The 25894-nt window shown below is 43.7% G+C and overlaps 1 protein-coding gene and 1 long non-coding RNA gene across 2 annotated transcripts in view; both read left to right on the top strand.

Annotated features, from left to right (window-relative positions):
* LOC109937831 (E3 ubiquitin-protein ligase HUWE1-like) overlaps window positions 1-25894 on the top strand; it is a 171027-nt gene that overhangs the window by 99749 nt on the left and 45384 nt on the right. The window lies entirely within an intron of this gene.
* On the top strand, window positions 17921-20842 carry LOC125487710. Its single transcript, XR_007266074.1, has 2 exons — window positions 17921-18306; window positions 19333-20842. It is a non-coding gene; the product is annotated as an uncharacterized LOC125487710 (long non-coding RNA).

The following is a 25894-nucleotide window of genomic DNA, read 5'->3' as shown; positions in this document are numbered from 1 at the left end:
TATTCATTAAGACTAAATGCTGCTGCACATGGTACTCCTAGATGTACCAGGCTCTAACAGTTACATTCGGTAAGACTAGTTTTCACACATGCTTCTCTCTTCTCACGTACATCACTAACTGCATCCACACTGTGCTACTTACACCCACTGGGAGCAGCTCTGTGATGTCATCACAAGGCTGTCCCAGAGTCCCAAAGTCCTCACACAACAGTTGCCAAATAAACTTACCAAAACCTGGGCATCTCAAACCAAAATGGAAAGAGACAGGGCAAAAAGAAACAAAAGCCAAAAACGAAAGATCAATTCATTTGTCTCTCCCTAAACAGAAGGCTACCAAACAATTGACTGCATTCATCTCTGCTGTGTCCAAGAACGTGTCCCTGGCCTCCGTGAATATTTCACAGACCAGTGCAGAGTCCAAAAAACATTTTTTTGTACATCACTGCTTGCAGTCAACTGTGAGGATAAAACCAGGACAACAGGTTTTCTGGTATGTACGGGAGGAAATACAAGCTAAAATGGCCCAGGTCCCAACGAGCCAGAGTTCATAGGGATTCCTTTACTGGTGCCCCACATGAAACGACCCCATGAGCCACACAGACAATGTAGAGCAAAGGTTCAAACTAAGACTTTCCAGAATTCACTGGGAAAACATATCCAAAACTAGCCTTGGACTTCACGCAAGAGAATCGTGGCAAAATAGATGAGAAGTCATATTGTACAATTTCCCAGACAATAAACTGCTGCCTCCAATACTGAAAAATATACAAGAGTTTGCAATCCCAGCTGAAATTAACACCAAACAGGTTGGATGTCAGTGAAATTTGGCTTGCTAGACTGACTTTCTTTAAATATGGAGATCAGCTACTGATCGCATTCACAAGAGTCTGCCAGTGTATGTTTAACATTTACTAGACAAGAAAAACAAACTAATGCACTCGATAAAAGTTGAAAGATTTCATTACAGGCATCAGAAAAGAATTCAATTTCACGATTCCATTTATTCCAGCAACAGAGCTCCAGTGAAGAGTCATTACTACCTCCACACCAAGGTTTCTTGCTCAGGTGGGCCAGCCGCACCCAGTTTCCTTCTGCCAAACTTCTGTGCATTCCCTAGTTGATTTTCTTCAGTTGGTACCTCTCCCCAAAACAAACAAAATTCACTACTACTTGAATGTCAGAGCAAACTCAAGCTCACACTGACTGAGGACTTCTAGACTTTAGTCTCAGTCTCTCCGTGGAGCCAGTCACCAAGAAACAGCACAGTTTTGTCACATTTACTTTTTCTTTTAAAATGCACTAATTGTTTACCCCCGTGTGGTAACGGCTGGCATTACAAAACGTCATTATAAAAACAGGTAAACAAAAAGGTTTCCAGAATCCACAGCACCAAGCCCACAATATGAACTTTAAGAAACAGGCCTATAACCATGTCCCCTACCTTCTTAGCAGGCAAAAAGTAAAGCACAAATTGAGCCTAAAAATGATGCATTGTTCCAAACAGAGGCCTGCCTCACATCCTTCCAAACTCTAATTTTCTAGAACAGCTACAGATAAGACTAGAGGTCCAACAACAGAAACACATGTCCTAAGCCAACTCACAACAGGGAACAGACAGAGAGAGTGAAGGACAAGAGCCCATTTGACTGAAAAAGTAGTCAAAATGAAAAGGACAACCTGTAGATTCACAGCGTACAAGAGCAAATTACTGCAGATGCTGGGATCTGTACTGAAAACAACAAACGCTGGAGATCACAGCGGGTCAGACAGCATCCATGCAGAGAGAGCAAGCTAACGTTTCAATTCTAGATGACTCTTCATCAGAGCTCTGGTGAAGACTCATCTAGACTCAAAACGTTAGTTTGCTCTCTCTCCATGCATGCTGTCTGACCTGCTGTGATCTCTAGCACTTCTTGTTTCCAATGTAGGTTTACAGAGACACCACACATTCCGACATCTCCTTTGCATGACGGATCAATCTCACACTGTCCCATGCACTACAGAGTCATTTGCTCCAGTTAAGGCTCACCACTGTAACACAAGGTGACATGTACCAAAAAGGAAACAGTTGACCAAAATGGGTTCAATACCAAAGGCCACAGTCAACATCTTCAGGAGCTTTAATAAAATGCCACTTGAGGGATGTTTCAACAGTTGACTGAGTATTATCCCCTGTACTATATCCTCCACAGCAGCTTTTGATTTAGCACTTTACAGCATGCAATAGAGGTAATTTTAAAATATTCCTGTGGAGAAACTTGGGAAGTAATGTTAGAAGTTAACAGAGAAATGCAATCAGTAGTTGTTGCACATTGGCAGATATTTCACCACCTTACAGCCAAGAACTAGATCCAGCAACAATGACAGCCTACAAAACATGCAGGATTTTAAAAACACCTACAGCTCTTGGGACACCAGGACCATTTGACACCCATCCTTGGCTGCCCTTAAGGTGATGATGGTAAGCCACCTCCTTAAACTGCTGCAGTTAGCGTGGTGTAGGTACACCCACAAGAGTTTTCTCCTTTAGTAGTTTAATGCAATTTCAGAGGCCAGTTAAGAGTCAACTACAGAGCTACAGGTATTAATGAGCAAGAATTTTTTTTTAAACAAAACCCAATAGTTACAAAGCATTATAATATAAATGAGTCTGGTATTTAATTCCAATATTTATTAAGTGAACTGAAATTCTACCAGGTGGGTTGAACCAGTGTCCCCAGAGCATTGGCCCAACTCTCTGGAATACAAGTTACCATTATGCTACCACTTGTTCTACCTCATGTGGCTCACTTTACTGCCTTAAAAATAGCAAACCGGTCATCTCACTGGCCATCACGCTCATGAACCATTGCTCTTGACAGATGATCAAAGGAGGAAGCGCAATCTAAAATGATACTGACAAAACAGAAGTGGGAAGGGTGAGGCTGAACAAAGACTGCAGCATTTAGCAGAATGGGTGGACATTGGTAGGTCCAATTTAAAGAACAAAATTAACATTACGGAAGGGAAGTCAAACCTCACACAGAAAAGCAAAGATTTGATGCCAGAGCTGGCAAGTTATAGTAATTGGGAGAACTGTCACAAAGTGGTGCTTTGTGGGGTGCAGTGACGTACAAATCAACTGCCACCCTGATTTGAAATGACATTGGCTATTGCTCCAGTCTTACTGGTTCAAAATCCTGGAACTCCCTCCCTAACAGGTCTACTTCACCCCCAAGGACATCAGCAGTTCAAGAATGCAAAGTAGGTTCACCACCACCTCCTCCTCCAGGGCAATTAGGAAAGGGTACTAAATGCTGGCTTAGCCATCAATACCTACCGTCCCCTTAATGAATCAAAGAAATGCATCAAAAGGTGTGCATGTAAAGTAGGGTCTGTGAAACCAAGCACATTTTTATCCAGCTTATTCTTCAACAACACCTTGAAGCTTAAAAGTTCTGCCTACACTGACATTCCAATACTTAGAATCAATTAATTATGGCAAGATCAGGAAATTATTTCTTCACTCAGAAGATGTCGCCATACAGGCAAAGCAAAGCTCCTGCCTCACTCCAGCCTCCATAACACACTTGCACAAGTGAAGAATGAGACATATTCTGGTGACAACAGGACAACCAGAAGAGATTACTGCAACAAGAAATATACAAGTATGGTTGGAGATCAGAACACACTCACTGAAGCTCATAAGAACTGTACTGAACATACCACAGATAATCAGGAATTATTTTCTCTGCCCTTGTCCACCCACAGCTCAGTTGCAAGGAACTCCAAGGCTCCTACAACAGCACCATCTAAACCTGCCATCACTACCACCGAGAAGGACAAGAGAAGCAGCTGCATAGAACATTATCACTCGCAAGTTTCCCTTTAAGTTTCACACCACCCTGACTTGAAACTATAATTGGCCATTTCTTCCGTCTCATTTGGTCAAAATCCTGGAACTCCCTCTTGAATGACACTGTGGGTGCCCCTACATCACACAGTCTGCAGTAGTTCAAAAAGGCCAATGGGTAACTAGGGTTAAGCAACAAATGCAGGCCCAGCAAGCAACATCCACACCCATAAATAAAACAGGGGGAGATGTCTAGAGACTCCAGTGAACACTGATCACTGTTCAGCACCAAACTGCACAGCAAGTGCAAGGATGGCTCGTGGAGGATATACAAGGATAGGAACAGGAAACCCCCATTCACCCCATTGAGACTATCCCACCATTCAAGGAGATCAAGGCTGATCCATGATTCATTCCACATACCTGCCTTTGCCTGAAGGCCCTGAAAACCTTTGCATAATAGAACACAGCACAGCTTAGCACAAAACAAACAGATGGTAAGTTGTGCTGGAGAAAAGGGACACCTTGAGAGAGCTACATGCTGTAGCTAACTCATTCAACTGTTATTACATTCCAGTGTCTAAACTAATTACACATGCAAAGGTCAGACTTGTACATCCAGCACAAACATCCTGCTATAGGTGAAGAAAAAAAGTCATGTCAACCTTCAACCAATTTTAGTCCAGTAGTCACCGAATAGCAAATATGTTGAGATTATATATGTTTAAATATTTCATCACATTATGAAGTATATAGTTTCCACTGGTAACTAACTTACAACCAGAAAAATAAAAGCAAAATGTTACAGTTGGAGACCTGAAACAAAAAACAGAAAATGCTGAAGAAGCTCAGCAGATCCAGCAGCATCTGTTGAGAGAAACAGAGTTCATGTTTCAAGTCCAACATGACTTCTTCGAAACACAATTCTTACAGGCACATCCAAGGTAACCATTTCAAAAGTTATCCTTGGGACATGGACAAAATGGGCACTTATTACCCCATTCCCTAGTTACTCAATTAGGTAGCTGGAGAAATCTTTTTGAACTACTGCACTCCACGTGGCATTCTAAACGGTGCTTATGACACAGCTCAATGTTTTTCTGGGCTACTTCAGATGACAACCCTGAGCTGGCCATGACTGGAGTCACGTATGGTTCGAACTGGAATAGGATGGCAAGAATTTCAAATCCTTTCATAGCCTCAACCCTCCTGGTCTCTGTAACTACAGAGATCTATAAACACAGTTATTAACTGGTGTATTTATCATGGCAACACTTCTACCAGAGTGCACTTGCCAACCAATCATGCAATGTAAATGTTGGTTTGTCCCTTAATTGGTATTCTTGCAAACTGTCCTGATAAGTGGAAGATAAACTGTTTTGAAGAAATGTGTCTTTTTCCAGCATTACTCGAGTTCTGGGCAACCAAATGAATAACAGATCTATAGATTCTTGCTCTAGATTGGCACAAGGCATGATGGCGAAAACTGACTGAATAATCAACCCACAGGACACCCCCTGGGATCAGAATATCTTAGGTTTTCATCAGCTGTGCTGGCATGGGGAATGCCGAGCTACATGTTAGCACGTCTCACATCATGAAATTAATCAAGCTGAGAAACACTTTGGGATTTCATACTTAGCAGCTCAGATATTTATCTGCCTCACTGCTTCCTGTCTCATTCTGGCCACTCAAACCAATAGCTACAATCATTGCAACAAGTCTATCCCTAGACTCTAGGGTATCCCTAGGGTCTGAAATTTGGAAGCGAGATTAAGAGGAAACTCTTTGGGCATTTGTAACGATCGTGGCATTGACCCACTTCTCGAAATTGCTGACACGCATGGGCCTCAGAGGCCCACTCGGTCATAGAATCACAGAGTTGTACAGCATGGAAAGAAGCCCTTCAGTCCAACTTGTCCATGCTGACCAGATTAATCTAGTTCCATTGCCTGCATTTGACCCATAGCCTTCTAAACCCTTCTTATTCATATACACATCCAGATGCCTTTTAAATGTTGTCATTGTACCAGCCTCCACCACCTCCCCGGTAGCTCATTCCATAAATGCACCACCGCCTGCATGAAAAAGTTGCCCCTTATGTCCCTTTTAAATCTTTCCCCTCTCACTTTAAACATATGCCCTCTAGTTTTGGACTCCCCCCACCCCAGGGAAAAGATCTTTGCTATTCACCCTATCCATGTCCCTCATGATTTTATAAACCTCTCTGAGCTCACCGCTCAGCCTCTGACGCTCCAGGGAAAATAGCCCCCGCCTATCCAGCCTCTCCCTATAGCTGAAACCCTCCAACCCTGACAACATCCTCGTCAATCTTTTCTGAACCCTTTCAAGTTTCAAAATATCCTTCCCATAGCAGGGAGGCCAGAATTGAACACAGTATTCCAAAAGTGGCCTAACTAATGTCCTGTACAGCTGCAACATGACCTCTCAACTCCTATGCTCAATGCACTGACCAATAAAGGCAAGCGTACCAAATGCCTTCAAAAAAGAAAGTTATACGGAATGCTGCTGTGGATGCTTAGTCAATAAGTATGTGCAATGATGAGAGGGATAGACTTTTGGGCAATAAGTAAATCAAGGGTTAGGACAGGAAAGTGGGAGCTGAGCTCAACGGTCGCGCCTTGTTGAACGACAGAGGAGACTCGGAGTCAAAACAGCTTCGCTCCACATTCTCAAAGATTCTGAAAGCTATGGTCTTTGGTACGGAAAGATGACTTGGGAGTGCAATATATGTTTTAGCAACTGCTTGTTACAATAAATTAAGTGCAAGTGGAATTGTGATCAAAGAGTTTAACGTAAAGATGCTGTTCAGCCACAGGGAAAAAAGGAACAAGCCACCACGTGACTGCAAAGGTACAAGGTCCAAACTATATCACAAACACACTTTTATATCTGTTGAACTTTTTGAGGAACTCTGCCATGACAAAACACTCAGCAGTTTCAATTCTGGATGGGAAGGAGTCATGTCACATCAACAAACTCATGTCACTGTGCTTCCATGGGTGATATGATGGCAGCAAAAAACAAATTACACGCTGCTCCCACCACACCACATCTCAACGCCACTCCCCTCTGCCTGTCTCACGGAAAGTAAACAAAACTTCAGCTAACAAGAAAGCAAGCGTTCTAGCAAGTGCAATGTATCCTGAAATGCTTTAAATATTCCGGCCGCCAAACAAAATCTGCAGCACACATAAAACCACAAATTCACCAAAATAAAACAAAAAGAAAAGGTGCCAAGAAGTGCAGACGCACAGCAAGACATTTTCAAACACGCTGACAAACTGTTTTTCTAATTTCCACAAATTATAAAACCTAAGGGATCAATAATGTAATTGGTTCTCAAAGACTGTGGCTTTCAGCCCAATTCCAGTGGCAATACGAACAAGTTAGGAGGCAGCTATTCAGGCCCTCAAGCCTGTTCTGCCATCTGGGTTTGTTTTTCGGACTGGAGGCCTGTAACCAACAGCGGTCCACCAGGGACCAATGCTGGGTCCACTTTTGTTTGTCATTTACATGACAACGTGAGATGCGAATATAGAAGGCACAGTTAGTAAATTTGCAGATGACCCCAAAATTGGTGGTATAGTGGACAGCAAAGGTTGTCTAATTTTACAAAGGCATCTTGATCAATCGGGCCAATGGGCTGAAGAGTGGCAATGAAGTTTAACTTGGATAAATAACAGGTATTGCATTTTGTAAAACAAACAAGGGCAGGACTTGCACAATTAAAAGCACAGCTTCGGGTAGCATTGCAGAACTCAGAGACCTAGGAGTTCAGGTACATAGTCACACGCAGACAGGGTGGTTAAGAAGGCATTTAGCACACTTGCTTTCATTGCTCAGACCTTTGCATATAAGAGTAGTGACGTCACGTTGAGGTTGTACAGGATGTTGGTGAGGCCTCTTCTGAAGTCTAGTTCTGGTTGTCCTGTTATTGGATAGATAGTATTTAGTTGGAGATGGTTCAAAAGAGATTTACCAGGTTGTTGCCAGGAATGGAGGGTTTGAGTTATAAGAAGAGGTTGGATAGGCTAGGACTTTTGTTTTTACTGGAGTATAGGAGGTTAAGGGGTAACCTTACAAAATCATGAGCGGTATAGATAAGGTGAATAGCAGCTGTCTTTTCCCTAGAGTAGGGGATTTCAAGACTAGGGGGCACATTTTTAAGGTGAGAGGAGAAAGATTTGAAAAAAGGACATGAGAGGCAATTCCTTTTTTGTTAGAAGTGTTTTTGTTAAGAGTGGCTCGTGTGTGGAATGAACTTCCAGGGGAAATGGTAGATGCTGGTACAGTTACAACATTTAAAAGACATTTGGACAGGTACATGAATAAGAAATGTTTGGAGGGATATGGGCAAAGCGCAGGCAGATGGGACTAGTTTAGTCTGGGATTATGGTCAGCATGGACTGCTTGGACCATAGGGTCTGTTTCTGTGCTGTACAACTCTAGGACTCGGATAACATTATGGCTGATTTCATGGTGATCTCCACTTTGTAATTGAACCCTCATGCCCTCAAGTCCTGTATCAATCAAGAATTTAACTTGGGCTTGAATATATTCAGTGCCTTAGCTCCTGCTGCTCTCTGGGGGAAAGAATTTCACAGGGTCTCAACCTGAAATGGGAGTGCATTTATTCTGAAACTGTGCCAGCTTATTCTAGATTCCCTCTCCAGAAGGAGAGCATCCTCTTAGCACCATCTTGTCAAGCAGCACCCTCCCAACCTCAGGATCTTGCGTGTTTCAGTAAGACTACCCCTGTGCAGACAGACCGTCCAACACGATGGCAGCATTTGGTATGCCTGCTTTCAATGATCAGTGTATTGAGTATATGAATTGGTAGGTCACATTGCAGCCGTACAGGACATTGGTTAGGCCACTTTTAGAATACCACATTCAATTCTGGTATTGGAAAGACATTGTGAAACTTGAAAGGGTTCAGAAAAGATCTACAAGGATGTTGCCAGAGTTGGAGGGCTTCAGCTATAGGGACAAGCTGAACAGGCTGGGGCATCCCTGGAGCATCGGAGGCCGCAGTGTGACTTTACAGGCTTATAAAATCATGAGGGGCATGGATAAGGTGAACAGTCATGGTCTTTTCCTCAGGGTAGGGGAGTGCAAAACTAGAGGGCAGAGGTTAAGGTGAGAGGGGAAAGATTAAAAAGGGATCTAAGGGGCAATGGTTTCACGTAGAGGGTGGTGTATGTATAGAATGAACTACCAGAGCAAGTGGAGGAGGCTGGTACAATGACAACATTTCAAAGGCATCTGGATGTGTATATGAATAGGAAGGGTTTAGAGGCATAAGAGCCCAAATGCGAGTAGTGCTCCAGTTATCTCAGCAACACCCTATACAACAAAACCTCCCTACTTTTATATTCCATTCCCCTTGTAGTAGGCAACATTTAAATTTGCCTGCATTCTACCCTTTTGCAACTAATGTACTTCTCTACCTCAGTCCTACAATCTCTCTCCATTTAAGCAACATACTGCTTTTTCCACATAATTCATCTGCCAAATTCCTGTCCAATCTCAACTTCTTGATGTGCTTTTGCAGGTTCCTTGTCTCTTCTTCTCTACTTAGTGTCCTACATACCTGTCATCAGCAACATTTAGCAACTATACATTTGACACCTGTCATTCAAGTCATTGATTTTCTGTACAAGTATGCCCAACTATTGTAGCACAGTAATAAGGAAGCACTGAACTGTCAGGGAAATTGAATCAAGTTTGAACATTAAAAAGGTCCCATGTTGTTATTTCAAATAGGGGGTGTTCTGTTCATCTTGGTCAATAGTTACTCCTCTATCAACAACACTAAGACTAAATACCTGGTCATCAGCATGTTGCTGGTTATAGGACCTTGTTGTTCACAACTTTACAGCCAAGTTTTGTTTTCCACGGTGCAAGAGACACCCCAGTAATTCATGGGGACATCATGAGATTAGAAAAGGCAAGTGGACACCGGTTCCTCTTTCAGTCACAAATTCACTTCCTCCCATTCTCAGTCCAAATGGGGTGATATCTAAAACAGATATCCACTAGGGCCCTGGTGAATTGGGTGGACCCACTCAGCTGGTGCTACAGTGCCAACCTCCAACTAGTGGAATTCAGCAAGTCACATGTACACCCATCTGACAGGATGTCTTAAGAGGGGCAGAAACCATCTTTTTATGATGTGTTCTGTTTCTCATCATAACAGTCCAGTTTTTATCCTGCATTCCCCATTAGCTGCAGTCCAGATTACAAGGAGAGTCATTATAACTGGCTCGTAGTGCCATGGTAGCCGTTGGTGCCTCAGAACTCATGTCCCCACTTTAGGTCCTGTCTTCCCACGCCCCAAAAAAAGGTTGATTGCTGGTTTTATTGAGTTAAGGAAGCACAACTTAGAGAACACAAGAAAAGTGATCACAAAAGGTGGTAGGGCACGCCATGAAAATTCAAGAATGGTTTAGGGGAAGCAAATAGTCATATCACCCAGTCAGGCATACATGTGACCCAACCATTAGCTCAGCACATCACAAAACAGCAATGAATTTTTCAGTGCACAGATCGACAGTTTTGTCAGATGCAACGGTGTTGAGATACAAATCAAACCACAATCTAATGATACAACAGAACAGGCTCAATGAGCGAAATGGCCACAGCCTGCTCCTGCAACATAACTGAGGCGGGGAGCAACTCCCACAGACATTACACAACATGCAGTCCCATCCGTGGACAACAACTGCCACAAATAAAGATTTCAACATCAACCTGAGACAACAAGGCGTAGAGCTGGATGAACACAGCAGGCCAAGCAGCATCATAGGAGCAGGAAGGCTGACGTTTCGGGCCGAGACCCTTCTTCATAACCCCACTGCGAAGCCTCTTCTAAGGATGCCTACCCTGAAGACGTTACCCTCCTAACCCCACTGCGAAGCCTCTTCTAAGGATGCCTACCCTGAAGAAGTTACCCTCCTCCCTCCGGACAAACCTCAGGGGATCTCTCTCCCACTGCAACTCTTTCGTGATTCTCCAGCATCTGCAGTTCCTACTCCCTCTCAACACTGACCTGTTAGCTCTAGCTCAAAGGCACCTGTATGGGGAAAGAGGCTAATTCCTGTGCTTATACATGAGCATTCATCTTACTTGATTGCTCCAGCACCTCAGTAAGAAAATAAGGCATGAATTGTGTCAGAGACACGGGGAAAAGGCAAGTTCCAGTTTACAATGTTTGAGTCAGTACATGTTCGCGGCTGGATGCGTAAGGAGGCATAGGGAACCAGAAGCAAGAGAGAACCCTCTGCACCATACCACAGTGGTATACAATTTGGCACTGAGGCAGTCAAGCACTCAGCAATTTCAGATGTTTTACACAAACACATTTTGCTTGGATAGAGCCTTGCTTGACTAGCATCTATTGCTCCTTGAAAATTGGTGCAGAGTCTCTGCCTCTAACTGCTGCAGTTCATGTCATGGGGCATACTTGCAGTGCCAATAAGAGGGAGTTCTAGGATTCTGACTAGCCAACACTCGAGGGCCAGCTGACAGTATTCCAAGTCAAGATGATGTGTGACTTGTAGACAGTAGTGTACCCATGCATCTGCTGCCTGTGTCGTTCTGGGGAGTAGAGGTCATGGGTTCGGAAGGTGCTGTAAATGGTCCTTAATGAGTTGTTGCAATATAATCTGTAGATGGCAAATGTTGCTCCCATAGTACAATGGCAGGTGGAAGGACTAAATGTTGTAACTGATGGATGGGTTGCTGATCAAGTAGGGCTGCTTTGTCCTAGGTCATGTTGAGCTTCAAGTGTTGTTAGAGGTGCAACTTTTCTAGGTAAGGGGAGTATATTTCATTACACTCCTGCCTCATGCCCTTTAGATGGTGGGCAGGCAATGGGGAGTCAGGAAATTAATCTCCAGACAAGCCTCCATGTGCTCCACACAGTTACTGGAACACATCAAATTAGCAGACTTTGCAAAGATTTCACCAAGTGGGAAAGGATTCAAAGCAGGACAAATCAAAAACACCAAGCATTTTAATGGTGCAAGCCCTGATCCATACAAGTAAGGGTAGCAGACAGCTGAAACACAAAGCTAGTGGTACAACCTCAGTGACATACACCGACCATGTTTTACAAAATCATATAAGTTGATTAACTTGGCACCACTTTGTCATGCAAATACATTTTTAAAAGACTTTCCCACTTCTGATTCATACTGGGGAATAGTTTCATGAGCTGCCCACAAATGACTCACTCTCACGGGTCACTCATTTCTAAACATGAAATCAATTCTCTCAAAGACAGGCCAGGCCCTTCCCAGGAGCTGCCAGGATTGGAGAGAACACGCTGGTGGATTTGTTCTTTCCCTGGTCCAGACATAACAACCTATAATCATTTCCACCACTCAGAGTCTTTCCTACCTCTATACTAAAGAATGTCCTCGCTAAGTAAACCATCTGATACAAGTCAACGCACCTGATGTGACAAAACTCTCAATCCCATTCCCAAACAACTACACAAGCAGCCAGGACATTCTGCTAAAACTTTTATCCTACAAGAGGAGACGGAGCCTGAGTTTCTCGAGTTTCAAAGAATGAGAGATGATCTTATTGAAGCATTCAAAGTTCCTAAAGAGCTCAATAAGGTAGGTGCAGAAAGAATGTTTACCCCGGAGACTCGGTCGCTGAGTATATTCAAGACGGGGGTAATAGCTTTCTAGATATTGACGATATCATGAAATAGTGGGGCTAGAATGGCCTTGGAGTGGAAGATCAGTCACAAACAGCAGAGAAGGCTCAAGGGGCCAACTAGGCTTCCACTTGCACCTATCACCTGTCCCTGCATACAGACCAAAGCTTTATGCCTAATACTGAGCAACACACTTTAGCTGGAGGCCGGGGTCAGTGGGTTACACTTATCACCAAGTCACCAGGTTCTGGCTTCAAGTCCCACTCTAAGGCTTGAGCACAAAACACAAGTTCTAGTGCAGTACTGAAGGAGTTCTGCAGTAACAAAGGAGTGCTGCAGTACCAGAGGTATCACCTTTCAGATCAAATGTTAAACGGAGGCCCCTTTGGCCTGCTCAGGCAGACTTAGAAGACCCCACAGTCACTATTTCGAATAGGAGCAGGTTTGGCCTCCCAGGTGACTTGACCGATAGGTATGCCTCAATCAACATCACACAAAAAAAAAGCCATGTTTGGTCATTATCTGATTATTGAGCGAAGAAATTTGCTGATTCCAAATCAGTGGTTGCACTGCCAACTTTAGAGTCTGCACTTCAGGAAAAGCACTTTATTGGCTGGAAAGTGCTTTGAGCTGTCTGGTAGAGCTACATATATGGAAGTAATTTTTGTACTCTTCCACCTCAACGGTCTTGAAGAAGGTACAACGGCCCCACCAAGAATGATGGATTTCGCTTATGCGGAGTGAGTGGCTGAGCTAAAAATGTTTCTCCTTGGAACGAGGGGTGAAGGAGGAGATTTAACAGGTGTTCAGAATTAACAGTTCCAAAAAGGTGTTTCAGATTGTAGGAGGGTTAATAAAAAGAGGGTCACAGATTGAGAGAAACCAATAGAAGAAATAAGGAGGCTTTTTCCATGAAAATGGTTGTGCTCTGGAATATGCTGCCTGGAAGAGCAAGAGAAGCAGTTTTAGCAGTAGCTTTCTTAAGGATTTTTCTTAACATTACAGGGCAGGGGTTAAGAGTAAGGCAGTGGGACCAATTAGACAGTTCCTTCAAAGTATTCGCACAGAATGGGTTTCCTTCAGAGGTATAAAATTCAACATTAACACCAGTTAGCTTGTACCACGTATTGCTAATCAAGAAAGCTTTAGGGGCTTCACCCCAACTCATTAACTACCAACCTCAAAGTTCTTGCCTTGCAAATGGCCTTGAAAGCAGAAAAATCATGAGCAAATCTAAACAATGTTTTCAAAAAGAAATACTTTTACAAACCAAACCTATCTCACAGCACAAAAATAAAAAACACAAGGGGGGCATCACAAGAGCGACATATTTGCTCCTGGGATTTCTTGCAAAGCAAACTATGGTGAGAAAATTCTGGAATGAAAAATTTTCATTTGGAGGTCACGTAAGGTTACCATAACAATCGCAATCTATGTCAGTGCATCCAGTATCAGGTCAATAACATGCACAAAAATTCTTGAGACATTGTGCTCACTGAAGCATCCCATTCTATCGCCGTTCACTTAATGGAAGTCACAAGCCTGCCAGTTGAAATGTTTTGGAAGTGCTTACAAGTGGATACAGGTATACTGCAAACCCCATTCTACACACACTGTTGACTCACAGCAAGGATGGGTGCACTGGACACTCCATCAGCATTCTCCCAAAACAAATCGAGAAGTACAACTGACCCTCCAGACTAAGGCCACCTACCAGCGTCAACTAAATGACACTTGGATACAATCACTGGATTGTTAAGATGATGCACACACTGATCCCATCAGCACAGAGCTTTTATGGGGGCTGAATGCAGGCAAGGCTACACTCTGACAGCAAGTGGTAGTTACTGCGCAATTATGACAAAAACGCACGTTTAGCCAGTACCATTTCATGCCCCCAGAGTATCACCAGACAAGATTTGATTCTGAGCCACAGAGTTGAGACACAGCAGACCAAAGGTTTGGCCAAAGAGGCAAGTTATAAGGATTAATAGAGGAGAGAATTCCAGAGCATAGGCCCCATGGTAATGGGACAATGCAAACGAATCAGGTAGGTGCAAAAGTGTTGAAACCAAGGAGCACAGAGACCTCCAAGGGTTGTAGATGGTTACAGAGATTGGGAGGGGTGCACCTTGGAACAGGAACATACTAAAAAATAACGAGGCACTGCCAGACTATGGGTTAACAGGTCAGCTGCATGGTGGTGGGAGGCAAGGCTAGAGAACATTTGAACAGTTGAGCCTGGAGATAACAAAGGCACAGAACTGCACGTGTGAAGACAATCTCTACATTCATGCTCTTCTTCCATACACTCCACTCCACTAAAGGCTAGTTACAATTAGACTTGCAGCCCATTCCATCTTTCGAATAATGGTGTAGGAATATTGGTGTTTAAAAAGATCATGGGACTGAATATGCTACCATTCAGTTTCTGTGGTAATGATGAACACCCAAGAATCTACAGACATGACCTAGCAGAAAAATGTGCTCCTTAAAGGGGGCAAATGTTCTATTTTAAAAAGTACCCTGCTAGATAGTCCCACATGTAGAGACAATACATTTCAAAAGTCACTAAACAAAACTGCTCAATCCCAGAGCAATTTCAATCTTGATATCTGCAACTCAAAACCACGTGTAATTAAGAGGAAGTAAAGCAAAATCCGTTTACAATCAAAAAAACTTCAACGCAGTCCTCACATTGGACAAAACTCAAATCTTGTGCAATTTTTTTAAAATTATACCGAACAGGAATGAACTTGTGCCATAACTTAAGAAGCACGGGTGCAATTTTAAAATCTCACATGGAAGACAGAACTCTGAAAAGAGAACGTTTTTAACTCTATCTAATATCGCATCATTACGAATGCGCTTAAGTGGCACCGTTTTGACCTCAAAATCTCAAACACACAATGTTAAGTCCAAATCTTTCCCTATAAAAAAAAGTATTAATTTTTCAGACACATTTATGCAATCAGTCAGCTTTTTACAGGGGCAGAATACACCTTCCAGAACAAACGTGAGCAAAAAAAACTCTCCCACATGCAAGCCAGCATTTTCTAAAATAAAGCACAAAAACTAAACACAATCACTCCCTATAAACAGCGCCAATTTCTCTCGATATTGGAATGCTACACACCCAAAAAGCAGCTTCAGGTTAAGAGAAAATAAAATCTTAAAAAAAAACCATTTGCCTTCACAGCGTGGCCTTGCATTCTCCCCTTTTATCATAAGCAATTTTTTTTACCTCCTGGAAGCCTGGTCTGTCTTGCGCCATTTGGATGAATATACAAATAGTTTTTTTAAACATCTACACAAACACAAAAAAGACAATACTGCAGGATTAGATTCAGTCCTTTTCTTGCCCAGATACAAAAATGTTTGAGAAAAAGATTTGAGGGACAGCAATGAGTCTGCTCCGGCCAGTGAGCAGTGTGGAGGAAGAGAGGGTTGTGTGTCAGGTTTTGGTGCTTAGTCAGTCCCTGCACAGGGCCTCAGGCTCCACGCTCTCTCTCTCTCTCTCTCTCTCTCTCTCTCTCTCTCTCTCTCTCTCCCTCTCTTTCCCCCTGCAACACCCCACCTTCTACATACAAATAAATATAGTTACAATACTAAGAGATTTTGGGTTGGGGGTGTGGGAAGATTTCCCAAAAGAGGTAGGGAGAATACAAGGGAATCTAATGTACTTGCTGTATTTACAGAAAAATATACACACAATTTTAAATAAATCTACTCAAAATATATACGTAGGGGAGAAGGTATATAATGGATGATTAAAAGGACAGACATTTCCTGAAGAGGGAACAGGGCAAGAAGAGGCCAGCTTGTGATTACAAGCTCTCTTTTAAAAATATATTTAGAAAGGTATAAAACCTTTTCCCCTGTTAAAACCAGAAAGGCAGAATCTCTTCCAACCTCCCCCCTCAATGCAGACAGATCATGTTTGAAATAAAAATCACAGGCACGATCTGAAGGAAGAGAAGGTACAGGGTAAAAGAGGGCAGCCTGTGACTTCATTCTCCTCTGAGGTCGTTTGCCTTTGCTGTATTGAAAACTGTTCCAACTCTGCTTCCTCCTTTATTACCCCTTTTTAAATAAAAACAATAAAAGGCAGAACCACTCCTCCCAACACACACATTTTCTGAAAAAAAAGTGTTGTCTCCTGAATAAGTGGGGGCTGGCAGGGGAGAGGTTGAAAGGTAACACAAGAGAGAAGTGGGGGGGGGGCAGTGCTTGTCTTGCACTCCTCTCCAAGGTCCTTTAACCATTTCTTCTTGTTAGGTATTCCCTAATCAGACAGGGACAGAGAAAATCCTTCCGCTCCTTTCCCCCTCCTCCCCATTTAAAACCAGAACACACCTCTCTCTCTCTCTCTCTCTGCACCAACAACAAACCCCCACTGGTTTAAAAAAAAAAGATATATAATTAAACAAAATATAAAATTAAAATGGCGGGTCTAATTCAGGGCCTCCCCAAATCTTCCTCAATTGGCCAGAAATCGTCTTCCCCTCATTCAGGGATTGATTTCCACCCCCCCCCCCCCCCCCCCCTCTGTGCAATCCCCCCCCCCACCACCTTTTTTAATCCCCCCCCCCCCCCCCCCCACCAACACACACATTTCCAAAGCAAAGGGTGAGGAGGGGAAGAGAAGAACTGGCTTTAAATAAAATGGTGGTGGTTGTTTGTGGCTGGAAGGTGGTTTGGTCAGAGGAGCTTCTTGAATTTTTTGAAGGATTTTTGATTTTTTTTTTTGAAAAAGAAAGAAATAAACCCGGGAGGAGGAGGACGGGGGTTGTTTTCGATGCCCTTTTTTTTATCCCTCTCTCTCTCTCTCTCTCTTTGGGTTTTTTCCTGCTTTCCTTTCCGTCGAGGTGGGGGTAGAGAAAATATAAAGAAGACAAGGTTTCGACATTTCTCTTCTCTTTCTCTGTGTGTGACTCTCTCTCTCTCTCTCTCTCTCACCTGAACAACATCGGCCATGTTGTCGCTCGCCCGCCCGCCGCCACCACCACCACATCCACCGCCGCGATAGACCCCCCCACCCCCCGACACCACAAATCCGGCGGCCCCGCACTGCGCACGCGTCCGGAGAAAGCCTGTTGAAAGGGGAGGGGGCGGAGAGACGATGTGGGGGTTTTTTTCGTGTGGGGGAGGGGAGATAGCACTGACCTCCTCGGATGTCGCCGCCCTAAAGGACTCGGAGGATCGGTTCTACCCGGCTGGGAAGGGAAAGGGTGACGCAGCGCATGCTCGGATTATTTCCATGGGGCTGGGGTGGGAGGGGGGGGGGGAGAAAAAGAGGGCGAAGGGACTAGTACGCGTGCGCGATGCCGACGTCGCGCGATCGTGGTTGGGGGGAAACGACGGCAACTGCGCGTGCGCAGTCCCTTCGCCGTTTTCGTGCTTCAACCCACCTCCCTCATCTCCCGACCGGAACGAGTACGCCGGTGTTCGGTGAGGTCCCTTTCGTTGAGAGGGCGGGGAAGGTGGGTGGGGGCGTGCGCGCGTTCCGCGCTGGAGGGCAACCGCGCGTGCGCCGTCCCTTCATTGTGGGGCGGGTGAGACCCGGACGAGGGCGTCTGCGCAGTGCCGGCGCTGCGCGAGGGCCGGGAATCGCGCGTGCGCATTCCCTTCATTAGGGCAGGGGTCATGCAGGACCAGCGCGCCTGCGCAGTTGCGGAACCATCTTTTTGTCGGGCTAACGGGGTTGGGGAAGCGACGAATGATTGGCAAGAAGTTCCCGCCCAACCTTAGGGTCTGCGCAAGCGTCGAAAGAAGTGTGGTGAGTTTTTAAAATATTTGTTTATTTGTCCGTTTCTTTCTTCGTTGTGTTTTAGATAAGGTTGGGGCGTAATGAGTCAACAGTTGTCTAGTCGTATCTCTAAGCGGGAAGGGGGTTAGGCCTGGGAGAGGTCAATACGAGTGGCGGTGCCGTTTGTTTGGAGGGGGGCTGCGGAGCTGCCTTTCCGCGATATCGCCGCCCTGCAGGACGGGAGGTGCCTGTGCTCCTGATGGGTGAACAGTGGCTGTGGCCGGGCCGAGTCCACAGGAGGAACTGGGGTGGATTCACCTGGAAGGGAGCAGATTCAGTTCATCTCCTTGTTCCCCCCCGCCTCCATTCTGAATCCTCGCCATTGGAAACACTGGAGTGGAGTTTGTTGGTGAGGAATTTTTCCTCTTTCAGGAGGGGAATGGATTTGAATTCCTACCCCCACCCCACAACTGGATTTGCAGGGAGTACTGGAAAAGCTGGGGTGGATTAATAATGAGAGGAATTGATTTCATTTATTATTGTCACGTACAGTGAAAAGTATTGTTTTGCATGCTATCCAGACAAATTATACCTTGTGTAAATACATCAGGGTAGTACTGAAATAAGTCCATAAAGGCCAGTGTCCCGTCACCGAGTCACCCTTTATTTATAGTCCTTGACTCTGATCCAGCTTCCTCAGAGCCAGCTCTCAAGAGTGAACAGAAGCTCTCATGAAGAGTCATCCAGACTCCAAATATTAGCTCGCTGTCTGACCTGCTGTGATCTCCAGGATTTGTTGTTTTCAGAACCTCTGACACTCATGTTCATGCCTGTCAGCCAGGGGTCCCTGATTGGACCAGGTTAATAGCTCTAATCTGGCAAATCATATTCAATAGGTCCACCTGGCTGACCTTGTTACAACACTACAGAATGGAATGCAGAATATAGTGTTAAACAGATACAGAGAAGGTGCAGAGAAAGACTAACTCTAATATGTGAGAGGTACTTTCATAGGTCATTTGGAGCTAAAACATTAACTCTTCTTTCTCTCCACAGATGCTGCAACACCTGCTGAGTTTCTCCAACTCTTTCTGTTTATGAATTAGAGCCCCAAGTCCTTTCCCTGGAAGCCCTGGTTTGGTGCTGGGTTGAGATAAAGCGAAATGGGGGAACTCATTCGAAACACCAAATTGGATCCATGCATTGGATTTTAAAGGAATGGACTTGAACTCATTTGGAACACTGGGTTGGATTTGACTGGGGAGAGGGGAGCTAATAGAAACACTGGCATGGATTGGAGGTGGTGGCTTTCTGCAATAATTTTTACTGCTGCAGAACATCTGCAGAGACCATACAGGAGCATAGAATGTGCAAGGGTGAAATTAGAATGAGGAAAGGCAAGAGAAAATGTATTCACAGATAAAATCATGGAAAGCTCAATAATATTTTCTGAATACATTGAGAACAACTAAGAAAAACGTATACTTGCAAAACAAATATATTTTAATAAAATCTGTGATGTCTTTTGCAACCATTTGATTTCTCAAAGTACCCTCAGAAGTGTTGTCACTGTTGTAGGAAATGTATCATAGAATCCTCACGGTGTGGAAGCAGGCTATTCAGCCCATTGAGTCCACACCGATCCTCCGAAGAGCATCCCAACTAGACCCACCCTCTTATCCTATCCCTGTAACCCTGCATTTCCCATGGCTAATCCACCTAGCCTGCACATCCCTGGGTACTATGGACAATTTAGTGTGGCCAATCCACCTAACCTACACGTCTTTGAACTGTGGAAGGAAACCAGCACACCCAGAGAGAATGTACAAACTCCACACAGTCACCTGAGGGTGGAATCAAACTTTTGTCCCTGGCACTGTGAGGTAGCAGTGCTAACCACTGTGCCACCCATTAAAATGTTAGCCTTGGACTGTAGGTATCTAGCCCAGTGACTTTGCCATTATACCACTGTAGCATCCAATTTTTGCACAGCAAGCTACCGCAGCCGGCAATGTGATACGATCCCAGATCATGTTTTTATTGGCGTTGGTTGAGGGATAAGTGTTGGCCCCTCAACACTGTGGCTTTGTTTTGACGTTGTTTGGGCTACAGCCTGCTGAGAGAGAAGCTAAGCAGATTATTATCTGCCGTTTACTGTGAAAGCCCATTCAGAGAGGCCAGTGTGAGAGCTGTTCTCATGAAAAGCCTCTGAATTCTTGATGACTCCTGAATGACCTGTGTCTGCAAAGGTCCCAGATGACAATTTCCTGTGTTTAGTGCCACCTGGCTACGTGTAAGAGGAAAGCAACTGAACGGCATTTTGAGCCTTCCACACAAAATGCTATTTACCTTTTAAAGACTAACCATTATTAGCCAAAGTGTTTATCTTGTCAAACTTACTCCCTGTGGAGAAACCTCTTTTTGCTCTTTAATTGGTGTTCATTTATTCAAAAGGATAAATATTATTTCATATTCTAAACTGTGTGTTAATCAATTTTACGTCTTCTCTGAATGATTTCCTTTTTGTTTTTACAATAAATCAATAATTCTGTTGTTTAGAAAGTAATCTGGCTGATGTTTATTTTTGTTCTAAACTCCATATGGATGAAGTGGATAACTGTTAATATTGGGTAATCGAGTAAAGCTTTTCAAAATTTATGTTGTGACAAGTAGAATGGTGGGTTTAGAGGATGACAATGCATTGTCCAATGTCGACTGTAACAGGAAAGATTGAATAATCTGGGCAGGGATTGTTCTCTTTGGCATAGAGGAAACTGAGGAGAAATTTAATTGAAGTGCATAACATTATGAAAGGCCTTGGATAGAGTGGATTGAAAAAGTCTATTGGCAGAGCTGAATAACCAGTGAGTATAGATTTCAAGTAATTGGTAGAAAGATGGAACGGGGGGGTGGTGGTGGTTGAAACATAAATGTTTTTCACCAGGTGATAGGACACCTTGAACATACTGCCTGAATTGATTATGTTATTCATAACAGACTTTTAAACAGTAACAGAATCAAAGGGTTATGGGAAAAAGTCAGGAAAGTGGAGTTAAGGATTATTTGATCAGTCACGATCTCGTGGAATGCCAGAGCAGACTTGATGGGCTGAATGGTCGACAGGTAGTTCTCCTATAATGTGACAGTTGCATTCTTGTGTGACCTCGCGCTGTAGAAAATCGTGTTATAGGGAAATAGAAAATTGCTATACGTGTACAGCAGAAAGTTTGCGTTATCCAAACAGTGTCCACTATTCATCATTCGCATTACAGCCAATTTGCGGTAACAAAACACACGTTATAGCAGAACTACCTGCACTTCTGCTCCTATTCCTTATAAAATAAATTGGATACGCACTTTAATCTACAGGGCTGAGCACCAAAAGTAGGAATGTAGGTATAATTGTGGAGCTTTTTCTCATCTGGAGTGGACAGGAAGAGCCAAATGGCCTCTTTCTGAGCTGTAAATTTCCTGTGAGGCAGATGTTTCCCATGTTAATTTGAAGTGCTTGGCCAAGTGTGTTAGCTGGTGATTCATTAAGAGCTGACAGGCTGAGCAAGGTGGTAGAGGGGAGCTCACCCTAACACAGCCCTTGATAAGAGCGAGCCAAGGCACCAACCAGTCAGAGACTGGTGGTTTCCTAAAGTCAGCCGAGCAAGACTGACCTATCCCTTGGGTATCCAGTTCTTATTTTCTTCTTCATGTGGGGAAAAGGGAGTTCAGAGACAGAGGGGTGGATTTGGCTTTCAGAGACCACCCCCTTGCTCAACATCCATGTCTCTGGTGATTTCGAGACCCCCTCTTTCTCCATAACCTAGCTGGCAGATGTCATGGCTTCCCAATTAAGTAATAACCATCTATCCCATCCCCAGGGAAGGCACATGATTGGGGAGATGGCAAGTTGAGACCCTTAAGTGGCCATTAATTGACTACTTAAAAAGAACCTTAATCGCTAGCAAGCAAAAAAAAAGCACAAGGACTTTCTCACACCAGATGTAATTCCAGTGATGGCAAGAGGGGTCCTTTTGTATTCAAGGACCAATTGGGCCAATCATTTGCCCTATTTGCCACCCTCAGTGAATTGCGGAAAAAAGTTACAGCCTGTGTTTTATACAAAAAAAATCAACCGATTCTTTCTACACAAGGTATATTAATAACACAATCTTTCGAATATTCAAGATGATCCTTAGAAACACATACAAGACCATTAAGGGACTTGACTGAGTGGATGCTGATAGGGTGTTTTACCTCACGGGAGAGACGAGAACAAGGAGGCACAGTTTCAGAATAAGGTACCTTCTGTTTAAGACGGAGATGAGGATGAATTTCTTCCCAGAGGATGGTGAGTCTGTGAAATCCTCACCCCTCAAAAAGCAGTGGGGGCTGAGTCATTGAATGTAGACAAGGCTGAGTTAAGTAGATTTTTGATCAACGAGAGGGTCAAAGGATATGACGGTGAGATGGGAAACAACGAAACTAGAAGTAGAAACAGGCCATTTGACTTTGAGCAGCTCCACTATTCAATGTGAACATGGTTGATCCTCTACCTCAATGCCATATTCCTGTTTTTCCCCCACATTCCTTGATGCCTTTAAATTTTAAAAATGTATCTATCTCTTTCTTGAATATATTCAGCAATTTAGCCTCACAACTTTCAGTGGTAAAGAATTCCACAGATTTACTACCCTTTGCATGAAGAAACTTTTCCTCATCTTAGTCCTTAATGTTCTACCCTATATCCTGAGACTGTGTCCCCTAGTTATAGACTCCCCAACTACTGGAAACATCCTCCTCACACTTAGTGTGGCCAACCCTGTTAAAATTTTATGCTTTCAGCCAGGTCCCCTCTCGTACAGGCTCAGTCCAATCAATGTATCCTCATACGACAGTCCTGTCATCCCCGATATCAGCCTAATGAACTTCTGCTGCATTTCCTCTATGAGGACTATATCGTTTCTTAGGGAGGGAGATCAAAACTGCGCACAATACTTCCGGTGTGGTGTCACCAAGGCCCTGTATGACTGCCCCTGAACTCAAATCCTCTTGCAGTGAAGGCCAATATACCACTTATCATCCCAATTCCTTGTTCCACCTGCCTACCTGGGGTTGAGGCCACTATCAGAGCAATCATGATCTTCGTGAGTGGCAGAGCAGCCTGAATGACCTAATTTAATGTTTCTACAGCCCCTCTTAAATACTAAAAGTCTTGCAGAGATAAAGCTCACAAGTCTGGGTACACAGTTTGCCTTCCTCCTCTTCCTCCCCAGAATTCAACTTCTTCTAAATGTCCAGCGAGCCACTGAACGTCAGACATGCCATTTGTCCCATCAAGCCTGTGCAGATCTTTGTAGGAGCAACTTTACAATCCTGCAAATTGGTCCTCTCCCAAGGAGACACCTTTGCACATTAGAGCCATTCCATTAACATTCAAGGATGCACAGAAGCTTGACACAAGAATAGTCTTTCAACACAATGACAGAACTTCTGGAATGTGCGCTTTGCGATAGTAACATTGAATATGAGAGCAAGGACATGCTTTTGAATTTGTTTAACAAACACTAGTTCAGCCTCTACTGAAGTATTGTGTCTTGTTCTGGGCACTGCATTTCAAGAAAGATGTGAAGGCTTTGGAAGGATGTGAAATAGAATGAAAATGCTCCCAGGGATGAGAGGACTTCAGTTATGAAGGTAGATTGGATCAGTTGAACTATTTTTCCTGGAGAAGGCTCACAGGCTATCTGACAGATATGTTCAAATTCATGAGAGGTCAGGACATAGATAGGGAGAAACTGTTCCAACTGATGAAAGGATTGAGAACAAGAGGGCACAGAGTGAAACTAATTGGCAAGACAAGGCAAAAGTGATATAGGGGAAACCTTTTTTTTAAAGCAGTGAGTGGTTAGGGTCTTGAATCCACTACCTGAGACTGTGGGGAGGCAAGTTCAATCAAGGCTTTCAAACTGGACGATTTTCTACAAAACAGCGATATGCACAGCTAAGGGGAGAAGGCAGGAGCACAAAGTGAGATCCTCGTTTGGTGAGTCAATGCTGACATCATGGGCTGAATAGTCTCTTTCTGCCCTTTGAGTTACCATCCAACAGCTCCATCCACCAAACGCAAGTTAGGCATGTAATGGAATTCTCCCCACTTGCAGGGATGAGTGCAGCACCAACAACACTCAAGATGCTTGATTCCAATCCAAGACAAAGCAGCCCACTTGATATCCACCACAATCATAAATATCCACTCATTCCACCATGGACAGCACTTTCCAAAACCCTTAAACTCTACAAAGTAGAAGGACAAGAGAACATAGCTAACTGATATTTTCTCCAAAACCATTCTCCATCTTGACTGGGAAATATATCACTATTTCTTCAGTGTTGTTGGATCAACATCCTGGATTCCTTCCCATTATGGATTATAGCTCTGCCTACTCCTGCAATAGTTCATGAAGACACTCACTACTACCCTCTCAAGGACAACAAGGGATGGGCAATAAGTGTTGGCCCAGCCAATGATATTCACAATTCATGAATCCAGCCAGTAATGCCTGTATTCTGTGAATAAGAAGCTTTGGAAAGTAACAGATCAGTACTCTTGAACCAATAAAAAGCTTTCCATTGTAAACAAACCTTAGTTCTGAAGGATAGTCATTGGACACAAATCATTAACTCTGTTTCTCCCTCCATTGATGCTGCTAGTGCTGCTGAGTTTCTCTAGCACTTTCTGTTTCAATGTTCACAATTCTCTGGGGTGGCACAGGAGAAATCTATTCTCAGAGTCATCTCAAAAGTTAAAGATTTTGAAAGGAATGCAACACTCCCCGATATACCTCTCTTCTAGACCCAGGTTAGCAGGAAGCACAAACCAGATTTCTGTACTTAATAAAAAAAAACTATTAATTCCAAATAAATACATTCTAGCTACGGTTAACAGTTTTGAACAACCAGTGTAACACTACTAATTAAAATTCTAATCCCCTTATAAATGCCACCTTTCTTGTACACACACGCACACACACAGACAGGAAAATAAAATCAGGGGTGCTATGGACGGGGAGCGGTGGGGTGGATTTACCGGGAAAGCAATGTAATCGGACCTGGTGAAATGGTTCTTGTGCTGACCAGAACACTGCTTCTTGGTCTTCCGTTTTGCTAGCTTGAAGTTCAAATTACACCCACTGTAGGTGAACGGACCACATGCTTCGCAATCAACAATCTCCGAGGACACGATTTTGAAGTGAGATATGAGGCAGATACTACGATGACTACATCTGATATGCAGAGCAGATCACCCAACTCCATACAAAGACCAAGAGCTTCCTCTTGATCTACACGTTGATGCTCTTGGCTACAAAGATGAATACATTCTCAACATTGGCTTGCTACACTTTGGCCACAGCCAGTGCAAACAGTTGCAGTTGGCAACTGCTCAATTTCAGTAGCTGCGTTACCAAAGATCATTATCTAGGCACACCCCAATAGTATCAAAAGAGTACCTGAGAAGATTATTACAGAGAGAGATAGCAGGAACTGCAGATGCTGGAGAATCTGCGATAACAAGGTGTAGAGCTGGATGAACACAGCAGGCCAAGAAGCATCAGAGGAGCAGGAA

The sequence above is a fragment of the Rhincodon typus genome, chromosome 44, assembly GCF_021869965.1.
Source record: "Rhincodon typus isolate 14 chromosome 44, sRhiTyp1.1, whole genome shotgun sequence".
NCBI lineage: Eukaryota > Metazoa > Chordata > Chondrichthyes > Orectolobiformes > Rhincodontidae > Rhincodon > Rhincodon typus.
This window is presented reverse-complemented; position numbering and strand designations above follow the sequence as displayed.